Source organism: Kogia breviceps, chromosome 3 (assembly GCF_026419965.1).
Source record: "Kogia breviceps isolate mKogBre1 chromosome 3, mKogBre1 haplotype 1, whole genome shotgun sequence".
NCBI classification, from domain to species: Eukaryota; Metazoa; Chordata; class Mammalia; order Artiodactyla; family Physeteridae; genus Kogia; species Kogia breviceps.
In genome coordinates, this window is record NC_081312.1 from 131593585 (window position 1) to 131606388 (window position 12804).

Sequence of the window (12804 nt, forward strand, 5' to 3'; positions counted from 1 at the left end):
TCCAAGGTTCTGACACTGTCCCAAAGAGAGCCCTGTCGCTCTCCTTAACTGAAGACGTGAGGCTGTGCCTAACTCAGGCCCTGAAGCTTTCCTTAACCCAGGCCTTGATTCTGTGACTCACTCAAGCCCTGCTCATGTCTTTCACTATGACCCGAATGCTGACTCCACAAACGCCCTGATGCTGCTCCTAAGTCATGCCCTGACAGTGTCTGCATCTAGGGGCCTGATGCTAGGCCTCACTCAGGCCCTCACTTTCTCCCTATACCAGGCTCTGACACTGTCCCTACCCGAAGCCCTGGCACAGATCCTAAATTAGGCCCTGATTCTATAAGTAACTAAGGGCTTGATTCCAAACCTAGGTCATTACCTGACACTAGCCCTAGACCTGAACGTAAACTTCTCTTTTGCTAATGTTAAATTTAGCTAAAGAGATTCTTTAGGATGAAATTCTTTCATCTTCTGAATAGAGTTTTCTGAAAAAAATAATGTTTAAACTCTTACTGAACTTAAACAAAATGTACTCAACTTCTGTGGAATATTCCTTTATACCAGCCTGCCTGGTTTACTTCTGCATTTGCCTGTGTTGGCTTTCAGGGTGCTTGTAGGAATACCTCCTCTTATGCTAACGAACTAACTCTTATTATGCTAAATCCCTGATGTTTTCCCTAATTAAATTCAGGAAACTCCTCCCAAGGCTGTGAACCCCTCCCAAACTGAGGCCTGGAGGCTCATCCTAGCTCAGGCCCTGACACAACTCCTAGCTCAGTCCCTGACACTATACCTAACAAAGGCTATAATGCTAGTCCTAACTCAGGCCCTGACACTGTTTCTAACTACAGCCCAGCTGCCGCCAATATCTAAAATCCTGATACTATCCTGAGTTAATATCCTGACCCAGGTCTTACCAAGGTCCTGAAACTGACCCAAAGTAAGCCTTGATGCTGTCCATAAATGAGGCCCTGAGGCTCTCCCTAACAGAGGCCCTGATAATGTCTTTAATGAAGAACCTGACGCTGATCCCACAGAGGCCCTTCTGCTGCTCCTAAGTCATGCCCTGACAGTGTCCCGAACTCAGGCCCTAAAGATAAGCCTCACTTAGGCCCTTTGGCTGTACCTTCCTTATGCTCTGACGCTGTCTGTATAGGAAGCCCTGGCAGTGGTCCTGATTTAGGCCCTCACGCTGGTCCTAAGTAAGGCCCTGAGGCTCTCAATAACGAAGGTCTTCACGCTTTTCCTGGGTCATTTCGTGACGCTATCCCTGGCCCGGAAACTGACTCTGTCCCAAGCTCATGTCCTGCATCTTATCCTAAATGAAACCCTAATAGTATCCCTAACTAAGCCCTGACCAATCCGAACAAAGGCCTTGACACTATCTCTCACTAAAGCCCGGAATCTGTCCCTAACATGGCACCTGTTGCAATCAATAACTAAAATCCGGACACTGTCCTGAGATACTTTCCTGACACATTTCTATGCACGATCCTGACACTGTCCCAAACCGGTCGGTGTCTTTAAGTGAAGACCTGACACTGTGCCTAACTCAGGCCCTGAAGCTTTCCCTAAGTGAGGCCTTGATTCTGTGACTCACTCAAGGCCTGCTCATGTCTTTCACTATGACCTTTCGCTGACCCAACCAAGGTGTTTATGCTGCTCCTAAGTGGTACCCTGACTGTGGCTGCAGCTAGGGGGCTGACGCTAGGCCTCACTCAGGCCCTGACGTTCTCCATAAGTCAGGTCTGAATCTGTCCCTACCGAAAATCTTGACGCAGGTCCTAAATTTTAGGCCTTGATTCTCTAAGTAACTAAGGTCTTGACACCAAATCTAGGTCATTAACTGACACTACCCCTAGACCTTAATCTAATCTTGACTTTAGCTAATGTCAAGTTTAGGGAAAGAGATTCTTAACGATGAAATTCTTTCATCATATGAATATTGGTTTCTTAAAACAACAATTTTTAAACTCTTGTTAACCTTAAACAAACTGTACTCAACTGCTGTGGAATATTCCTTCATAGCAGCGTGCATGGTTCACTTTTACATTCTTGTGTGTTGGCCTTCAGGGTTCTTGCAGGAATGGCTCCTCTTATGCTAACTAAATCATCCCTGATGCTGAACATAAATAAGGCGCTGAAATTACTCCCGATGCTCTGAACCTGTCCCTAACTACGGCCTCGAGACTCGTGCTAACCCAGGCGCTGACACTGTCCCTAACCAAGACCCTGACATTACACGTAACTCGGACCCTGACACTACTCCTAGCTCACTCCCTGATACTATACCTAACAAAGGCCATAATGATATTCCTAACTCAGACCCTGACACTGACTCTAACTAAGGCCCTACTGCCGCCAATATCTAAAGTCCTGATACTATCCTGAGTTAATATCCTGACCCAGGTCTTACCAAGGTCCTGAAACTGACCCAAAGTAAGCCTTGATGCTGTCCGAAAATGAGGTCCTGAGGCTCTCCCTAACAGAGGCCCTGATAATGTCTTTAATGAAGACCCTCAGGCTGATCCCACAGAGGCCCTTCTGCTGCTCCTAAGTCATGCCCTGACACTTTCCCTAACTCAGATCCTAAAGATAGGCCTCACTTAGGCACTTGGGCTGTACCTTACTTAGGCTCTGATGCTGTCCTTATATGAAGCCAGGGCAGTGGTCGTGATTTAGGGCCTGACTCTGGTCCTAAGTCAGGCCCCGATGCTCTCAATAACTAAGGTTTTAACGCTTTCTCTTGGTCGTTTCCTGACACTATCCCTGGCCCGGAACCTGACTCTGTCCCAAGCTCATGTCCTGCATCTTATCCTAAATGAAACCCTAACACTCTCCGTAACTAGGGCCCTGAATAATCCTTCCTAAGGCCTTGACACGACTTCTCACTAAGGCCCGGAACCTGACATTGTCCCTAGAAAAGGCCCTGACTATACCTAACAAAGGCTATAATGCTAGTCCTAACTCAGGCCCTGACACTGTTTCTAACTAAAGCCCAGCTGCCGCCAATATCTAAAATCCTGATATTATCCTGAGTTAATATCCTGACCCAGGTCTTACCAAGGTCCTGAAACTGACCCAAAGTAAGCCTTGATGCTGTCTGTAAATGAGGCCCTGAGGCTCTCCCTAACAGAGGCCCTGATAATGTCTTTAGTGAAGACCCTCACGATGATCCCACAGAGGCCCTTCTGCTGCTCCTAAGTCATGCCCTGACAGTGTCCCGAACTCAGGCCCTAAAGATAAGCCTCACTTAGGCCCTTTGGCTGTACCTTCCTTATGCTCTGACGCTGTCTGTATAGGAAGCCCTGGCAGTGGTCCTGATTTAGACCCTCACGCTGGTCCTAAGTAAGGCCCTGAGGCTCTCAATAACGAAGGTCTTCACGCTTTTCCTGGGTCATTTCGTGACGCTATCCCTGGCCTGGAACCTGACTCTGTCCCAAGCTCATGTCCTGCATCTTATCCTAAATGAAACCCTAATAGTATCCCTAACTAAGCCCTGACTAATCCGAACAAAGGCCTTGACACTATCTCTCACTAAAGCCCGGAATCTGTCCCTAACATGGGACCTGTTGCAATCAATAACTAAAATCCGGACACTGTCCTGAGATACTTTCCTGACACATTTCTATGCACGATCCTGACACTGTCCCAAACCGGTCGGTGTCTTTAAGTGAAGACCAGACACTGTGCCTAACTCAGGCCCTGAAGCTTTCCCTAACGGAGGCCTTGATTCTGTGACTCACTCAAGGCCTGCTCATGTCTTTCACTATGACCTTTCGCTGACCCAACCAAGGTGTTTATGCTGCTCCTAAGTCATGCCCTGACTGTGTCTACAGCTACGGGGATGACGCTAGGCCTCACTCAGGCCCTGAAGTTCTCCATAAGTCAGGTCTGACGCTGTCCCTACCGAAAATCTTGACGCAGGTCCTAAATTTTAGGCCTTGATTCTCTAAGTAAGTAAGGTCTTGACACTAAAACTAGGTCATTAACTGACACTACCCCTAGACCTTAATCTAATCTTGACTTTAGCTAATGTCAAGTTTAGGGAAAGAGATTCTTTACGATGAAATTCTTTCATCATATGAATATTGGTTTCTTAAAACAATAATTTTTAAACTCTTGTTAACCTTAAACAAAGTGTACTCAACTGCTGTGGAATATTCCTTCATAGCAGCATGCACGGTTCACTTTTACATTCTTGTGTGTTGGCCTTCAAGGTTCTTGCAGGAATGGCTCCTCTTATGCTAACTAAATCATCCCTGATGCTGAACATAAATAAGGCGCTGAAATTACTCCCGATGCTCTGAACCTGTCCCTAACTACGGCCTGGAGACTCGTGCTAAACCAGGCCCTGACACTGTCCCAAACCAAGACCCTGACATTACACGTAACTCGGACCCTGACACTACTCCTAGCTCAATCCCTAACACTATTACCTAACAAAGCCCATAATGATATTCCTAACTCAGACCCTGACACTGACTCTAACTAAGGCCCTACTGCCGCCAATATCTAAAGTCCTGATATTATCCTGAGTTAATATCCTGACCCAGGTCTTACCAAGGTCCTGAAACTGACCCAAAGTAAGCCTTGATGCTGTCTGAAAATGAGGCCCTGAGGCTCTCAGTAACAGAGGCCCTGATAATGTCTTTAGTGAAGACCCTCACGCTGATGCCACAGAGGCCCTTCTGCAGCTCCTAAGTCATGCCCTGACAGTGTCCCGAACTCAGGAACTAAAGATAAGCCTCACTTAGGCCCTTTGGCTGTACCTTCCTTATGCTCTGACGCTGTCTGTATAGGAAGCCCTGGCAGTGGTCCTGATTTAGGCCCTCACGCTGGTCCTAAGTAAGGCCCTGAGGCTCTCAATAACGAAGGTCTTCACGCTTTTCCTGGGTCATTTCGTGACGTTATCCCTGGCCCGGAACCTGACTCTGTCCCAAGCTCATGTCCTGCATCTTATCCTAAATGAAACCCTAATAGTATCCCTAACTAAGCCCTGACTAATCCGAACAAAGGCCTTGACACTATCTCTCACTAAAGCCCGGAATCTGTCCCTAACATGGGACCTGTTGCAATCAATAACTAAAATCCGGACACTGTCCTGAGCTAATATCCTGACTCATTTCTATCCACTGTTCTGATACTTTCCAAAAGAAAGCCTGTTGCCGTCCTTAAGTGAAGACCTGAGGCTGTTCCTAACTCAGGCCCTGAAGCTTTCCCTGACTGAGGCCTTGATTCTGTGACTAACACAGGCCCTGTTCATGTCTTTCACTATGACCTGCATGCTGACCCCACAAAGGCCCTGATGCTGTTCCTACGTCATGCCCTGACTGTGTCTCCAGCAGGTGGGCTGGCACTAGGCCTCACTCAGGCCTAGACGTTCTCCCTAAGTCAGGCTCTGACGCTGTCCCTACCCGAAGCCCTGACACAGGTCCTAAATTAGGCCCTGATTCTCTAAATAACTAAGGTCTTGACACCAACCCAGGTCATTTTCTGACACTATCCCTGGCTCGGATCATGAGTCTGTCCCAAGCTCATGTCCTGCATCTTATCCTAAATGAAACCCTAATAGTATCCCTAACTAAACCCTGACTAATCCGAACAGAGGCCTTGACACTATCTCTCACTAAAGCCCGGAATCTGTCCCTAACATGGGACCTGTTGCAATCAATAACTAAAATCCGGACACTGTCCTGAGGTAATTTCCTGACACATTTCTATGCACGATCCTGACACTGTCCCAAACCGGTCGGTGTCTGTAAGTGAAGACCTGACACTGTGCCTAACTCAGGCCCTGAAGCTTTCCCTAAGTGAGGCCTTGATTCTGTGACTCACTCAAGGCCTGCTCATGTCTTTCACTATGACCTTTCGCTGACCCAACCAAGGTGTTTATGCTGCTCCTAAGTCGTACCCTGACTGTGTCTGCAGCTAGGGGGCTGACGCTAGGCCTCACTCAGGCCCTGACGTTCTCCATAAGTCAGGTCTGACGCTGTCCCTACCGAAAATCTTGACGCAGGTCCTAAATTTTAGGCCTTGATTCTCTAAGTAACTAAGGTCTTGACACCAAATCTACGTCATTAACTGACACTACCCCTAGACCTTAATCTAATCTTGACTTTAGCTAATGTCAAGTTTAGGGAAAGAGATTCTTTACGATGAAAATCTTTCATCATATGAATATTGGTTTCTTAAAACAATAATTTTTAAACTCTTGTTAACCTTAAACAAAGTGTACTCAACTGCTGTGGAATATTCCTTCATAGCAGCGTGCATGGTTTACTTTTACATTCTCGTGTGTTGGCCTTCAGTGTTCTTGCAGGAATGGCTCCTCTTATGCTAACTAAATCATCCCTGATGCTGAACATAAATAAGGCGCTGAAATTACTCCCGATGCTCTGAACCTGTCCCTAACTACGGCCTGGAGACTCGTGCTAACCCAGGCCCTGACACTGTCCCAAACCAAGACCCTGACATTACACGTAACTCGGACCCTGTCACTACTCCTAGCTCAGTCCCTGACACTATTACCTAACAAAGCCCATAATGATATTCCTAACTCAGACCCTGACACTGACTCTAACTAAGGCCCTGCTGCCGCCAATATCTAAAGTCCTGATGCTATCCTGAGTTAATATCCTGACCCAGGTCTTACCAAGGTCCTGAAACTGACCCAAAGTAAGCCTTGATGCTGTCTGAAAATGAGGCCCTGAGGCTCTCAGTAACAGAGGCCCTGATAATGTCTTTAGTGAAGACCCTCACGCTGATGCAACAGAGGCCCTTCTGCAGCTCCTATGTCATGCCCTGACAGTGTCCCGAACTCAGGAACTAAAGATAAGCCTCACTTAGGCCCTTAGGCTGTACCTTCCTTATGCTCTGACGCTGTCTGTATAGGAAGCCCTGGCAGTGGTCCTGATTTAGGCCCTCACGCTGGTCCTAAGTAAGGCCCTGAGGCTCTCAATAACGAAGGTCTTCACGCTTTTCCTGGGTCATTTCGTGACGCTATCCCTGGCCCGGAACCTGACTCTGTCCCAAGCTCATGTCCTGCATCTTATCCTAAATGAAACCCTAATACTCTCCCTAACTAAGCCCTGACGAAACCTAACAAAGGCCTTCACACTATCTCTCACGAGCGCCCGGAATCTGTCCCTAATGGTCCCTGCTGCAATTAATAACTAAAAAAAGGACACTGTCCAGAGCTAATATCCTGACACATTTCTAGCCACTGTCCTGATACTTTCCAAAAGAAAGCCTGTTGCCGTCCTTAAGTGAAGACCTGAGGCTGTGCCTAACTCAGGCCCTGAAGCTTTCCCTAACTGAGGCCTTGATTCTGTGACTAACACAGGCCCTGTTCATGTCTTTCACTATGACCTGCATGCTGACCCCACAAAGGCCCTGATGCTGTTCCTACGTCATGCCCTGACTGTGTCTCCAGCAGGTGGGCTGGCACTAGGCCTCACTCAGGCCTAGACGTTCTCCCTAAGTCAGGCTCTGACGATGTCCCTACCCGAGGCCCTGACACAGGTCCTAAATTAGGCCCTGATTCTCTAAATAACTAAGGTCTTGACACCAACCCAGGTCATTTTCTGACACTATCCCTGGCTCGGATCATGACTCTGTCCCAAGGTAATGTCCTGCATCTTATCCTAATTGAAACCCTAATACTCTCCCTAACTAAGGCCCGGACTAATCCTAATTAAGGCATTGACCCTATCTCTCACTAAGGCCCAGAATCTATCTCTAACATGGGCCCTGCTGCAATCAATAATGAAAATCCGGACACTATCCTGAGCTAATATGCTGACACTTTTCTATCCACGGACCTGACACAGTCCCAAAGAAAGGCCTGTCGCTGTCCTTAAATGAAGACCTGAGGCTGTGCCTAACTCAGGCCCTGAAGCTTTCCCTAACGGAGGCCTCGATTCTCTGACGCACTCAGGCCCTGCTCATGTCCTTAACTATGACCCGAATGCTGACCCAACCAAGGCCCGGATGCTGCTTCGACGTCATGCCCTGACACTGTCTCCAGCTAGGGGCCTGAAGCTGGGCCTCACTCAGGCCCTGTTTCTTGCCCAATTCCGGCCCTGATGCTGGTCCTAAATAAGGCCCTCAGGTTCTCAGTAACTAAGGTCTTGACACTATCCCGAGGTCATTTGCTGACACAATCCCTAGACTTTACCCTAACCCTGTCCCTAGCTAATGTCCTGCCTCTTATGCTAACTGAAGCCCTTATGCTGTGCCCATGTCAGGACCTGAATTGAGTCCCCATGCCGTGACACTGTCCCTAACTAAGGCCTGGATGTTAGGCCTAACTCAAGGCCTGACACTGTCCCTAACTAAGGCCCTGATGCCATCAATATCTAAAGTCCTCACACTATCCTCAGCTAATTTACTATCCCATCTCTTACTAAGGTCCTGAAAATATCGCTAAGTAAGCCGTGACGCTGTCCCTAACAGAAGGCCTGCTCATGTCTTTAACGAAGACCATAATGCTGATCCAACAACGGCACTGATGCTGCTCCTGTGTCACGCCCTGACAGTGTCCCCACCTACAGGAATGACGCTAGGCCTCACTCAGGCCCTGTCGCTCACCCCAAGCCAGTCCGGGATGCGATTTTTACATGAAGCCCTAACATTGCTTCTAAAGAAGGCCCTGATGCTCTCAGTAACTAAGGTCTTGACACTATCTCTCACTAAGGCCTGGAATCTGTCCCTAACATGGGTCCTGCTGCAATCAATAACTAAAATCCGGACACTATCCTGAGCTAATATGCTGACACATTTCTATCCAAGGTTCTGACACTGTCCCAAAGAGAGCCCTGTCGCTCTCCTTAACTGAAGACGTGAGGCTGTGCCTAACTCAGGCCCTGAAGCTTTCCTTAACCCAGGCCTTGATTCTGTGACTCACTCAAGCCCTGCTCATGTCTTTCACTATGACCCGAATGCTGACTCCACAAACGCCCTGATGCTGCTCCTAAGTCATGCCCTGACAGTGTCTGCATCTAGGGGCCTGATGCTAGGCCTCACTCAGGCCCTCACTTTCTCCCTATACCAGGCTCTGACACTGTCCCTACCCGAAGCCCTGGCACAGATCCTAAATTAGGCCCTGATTCTATAAGTAACTAAGGGCTTGATTCCAAACCTAGGTCATTACCTGACACTAGCCCTAGACCTGAACGTAAACTTCTCTTTTGCTAATGTTAAATTTAGCTAAAGAGATTCTTTAGGATGAAATTCTTTCATCTTCTGAATAGAGTTTTCTGAAAAAAATAATGTTTAAACTCTTACTGAACTTAAACAAAATGTACTCAACTTCTGTGGAATATTCCTTTATACCAGCCTGCCTGGTTTACTTCTGCATTTGCCTGTGTTGGCTTTCAGGGTGCTTGTAGGAATACCTCCTCTTATGCTAACGAACTAACTCTTATTATGCTAAATCCCTGATGTTTTCCCTAATTAAATTCAGGAAACTCCTCCCAAGGCTGTGAACCCCTCCCAAACTGAGGCCTGGAGGCTCATCCTAGCTCAGGCCCTGACACAACTCCTAGCTCAGTCCCTGACACTATACCTAACAAAGGCTATAATGCTAGTCCTAACTCAGGCCCTGACACTGTTTCTAACTACAGCCCAGCTGCCGCCAATATCTAAAATCCTGATACTATCCTGAGTTAATATCCTGACCCAGGTCTTACCAAGGTCCTGAAACTGACCCAAAGTAAGCCTTGATGCTGTCCATAAATGAGGCCCTGAGGCTCTCCCTAACAGAGGCCCTGATAATGTCTTTAATGAAGAACCTGACGCTGATCCCACAGAGGCCCTTCTGCTGCTCCTAAGTCATGCCCTGACAGTGTCCCGAACTCAGGCCCTAAAGATAAGCCTCACTTAGGCCCTTTGGCTGTACCTTCCTTATGCTCTGACGCTGTCTGTATAGGAAGCCCTGGCAGTGGTCCTGATTTAGGCCCTCACGCTGGTCCTAAGTAAGGCCCTGAGGCTCTCAATAACGAAGGTCTTCACGCTTTTCCTGGGTCATTTCGTGACGCTATCCCTGGCCCGGAAACTGACTCTGTCCCAAGCTCATGTCCTGCATCTTATCCTAAATGAAACCCTAATAGTATCCCTAACTAAGCCCTGACCAATCCGAACAAAGGCCTTGACACTATCTCTCACTAAAGCCCGGAATCTGTCCCTAACATGGGACCTGTTGCAATCAATAACTAAAATCCGGACACTGTCCTGAGATACTTTCCTGACACATTTCTATGCACGATCCTGACACTGTCCCAAACCGGTCGGTGTCTGTAAGTGAAGACCTGACACTGTGCCTAACTCAGGCCCTGAAGCTTTCCCTAAGTGAGGCCTTGATTCTGTGACTCACTCAAGGCCTGCTCATGTCTTTCACTATGACCTTTCGCTGACCCAACCAAGGTGTTTATGCTGCTCCTAAGTGGTACCCTGACTGTGGCTGCAGCTAGGGGGCTGACGCTAGGCCTCACTCAGGCCCTGACGTTCTCCATAAGTCAGGTCTGAATCTGTCCCTACCGAAAATCTTGACGCAGGTCCTAAATTTTAGGCCTTGATTCTCTAAGTAACTAAGGTCTTGACACCAAATCTAGGTCATTAACTGACACTACCCCTAGACCTTAATCTAATCTTGACTTTAGCTAATGTCAAGTTTAGGGAAAGAGATTCTTAACGATGAAATTCTTTCATCATATGAATATTGGTTTCTTAAAACAACAATTTTTAAACTCTTGTTAACCTTAAACAAACTGTACTCAACTGCTGTGGAATATTCCTTCATAGCAGCGTGCATGGTTCACTTTTACATTCTTGTGTGTTGGCCTTCAGGGTTCTTGCAGGAATGGCTCCTCTTATGCTAACTAAATCATCCCTGATGCTGAACATAAATAAGGCGCTGAAATTACTCCCGATGCTCTGAACCTGTCCCTAACTACGGCCTCGAGACTCGTGCTAACCCAGGCGCTGACACTGTCCCTAACCAAGACCCTGACATTACACGTAACTCGGACCCTGACACTACTCCTAGCTCACTCCCTGATACTATACCTAACAAAGGCCATAATGATATTCCTAACTCAGACCCTGACACTGACTCTAACTAAGGCCCTACTGCCGCCAATATCTAAAGTCCTGATACTATCCTGAGTTAATATCCTGACCCAGGTCTTACCAAGGTCCTGAAACTGACCCAAAGTAAGCCTTGATGCTGTCCGAAAATGAGGTCCTGAGGCTCTCCCTAACAGAGGCCCTGATAATGTCTTTAATGAAGACCCTCAGGCTGATCCCACAGAGGCCCTTCTGCTGCTCCTAAGTCATGCCCTGACACTTTCCCTAACTCAGATCCTAAAGATAGGCCTCACTTAGGCACTTGGGCTGTACCTTACTTAGGCTCTGATGCTGTCCTTATATGAAGCCAGGGCAGTGGTCGTGATTTAGGGCCTGACTCTGGTCCTAAGTCAGGCCCCGATGCTCTCAATAACTAAGGTTTTAACGCTTTCTCTTGGTCGTTTCCTGACACTATCCCTGGCCCGGAACCTGACTCTGTCCCAAGCTCATGTCCTGCATCTTATCCTAAATGAAACCCTAACACTCTCCGTAACTAGGGCCCTGAATAATCCTTCCTAAGGCCTTGACACGACTTCTCACTAAGGCCCGGAACCTGACATTGTCCCTAGAAAAGGCCCTGACTATACCTAACAAAGGCTATAATGCTAGTCCTAACTCAGGCCCTGACACTGTTTCTAACTAAAGCCCAGCTGCCGCCAATATCTAAAATCCTGATATTATCCTGAGTTAATATCCTGACCCAGGTCTTACCAAGGTCCTGAAACTGACCCAAAGTAAGCCTTGATGCTGTCTGTAAATGAGGCCCTGAGGCTCTCCCTAACAGAGGCCCTGATAATGTCTTTAGTGAAGACCCTCACGATGATCCCACAGAGGCCCTTCTGCTGCTCCTAAGTCATGCCCTGACAGTGTCCCGAACTCAGGCCCTAAAGATAAGCCTCACTTAGGCCCTTTGGCTGTACCTTCCTTATGCTCTGACGCTGTCTGTATAGGAAGCCCTGGCAGTGGTCCTGATTTAGACCCTCACGCTGGTCCTAAGTAAGGCCCTGAGGCTCTCAATAACGAAGGTCTTCACGCTTTTCCTGGGTCATTTCGTGACGCTATCCCTGGCCTGGAACCTGACTCTGTCCCAAGCTCATGTCCTGCATCTTATCCTAAATGAAACCCTAATAGTATCCCTAACTAAGCCCTGACTAATCCGAACAAAGGCCTTGACACTATCTCTCACTAAAGCCCGGAATCTGTCCCTAACATGGGACCTGTTGCAATCAATAACTAAAATCCGGACACTGTCCTGAGATACTTTCCTGACACATTTCTATGCACGATCCTGACACTGTCCCAAACCGGTCGGTGTCTTTAAGTGAAGACCAGACACTGTGCCTAACTCAGGCCCTGAAGCTTTCCCTAACGGAGGCCTTGATTCTGTGACTCACTCAAGGCCTGCTCATGTCTTTCACTATGACCTTTCGCTGACCCAACCAAGGTGTTTATGCTGCTCCTAAGTCATGCCCTGACTGTGTCTACAGCTACGGGGATGACGCTAGGCCTCACTCAGGCCCTGAAGTTCTCCATAAGTCAGGTCTGACGCTGTCCCTACCGAAAATCTTGACGCAGGTCCTAAATTTTAGGCCTTGATTCTCTAAGTAAGTAAGGTCTTGACACTAAAACTAGGTCATTAACTGACACTACCCCTAGACCTTAATCTAATCTTGACTTTAGCTAATGTCA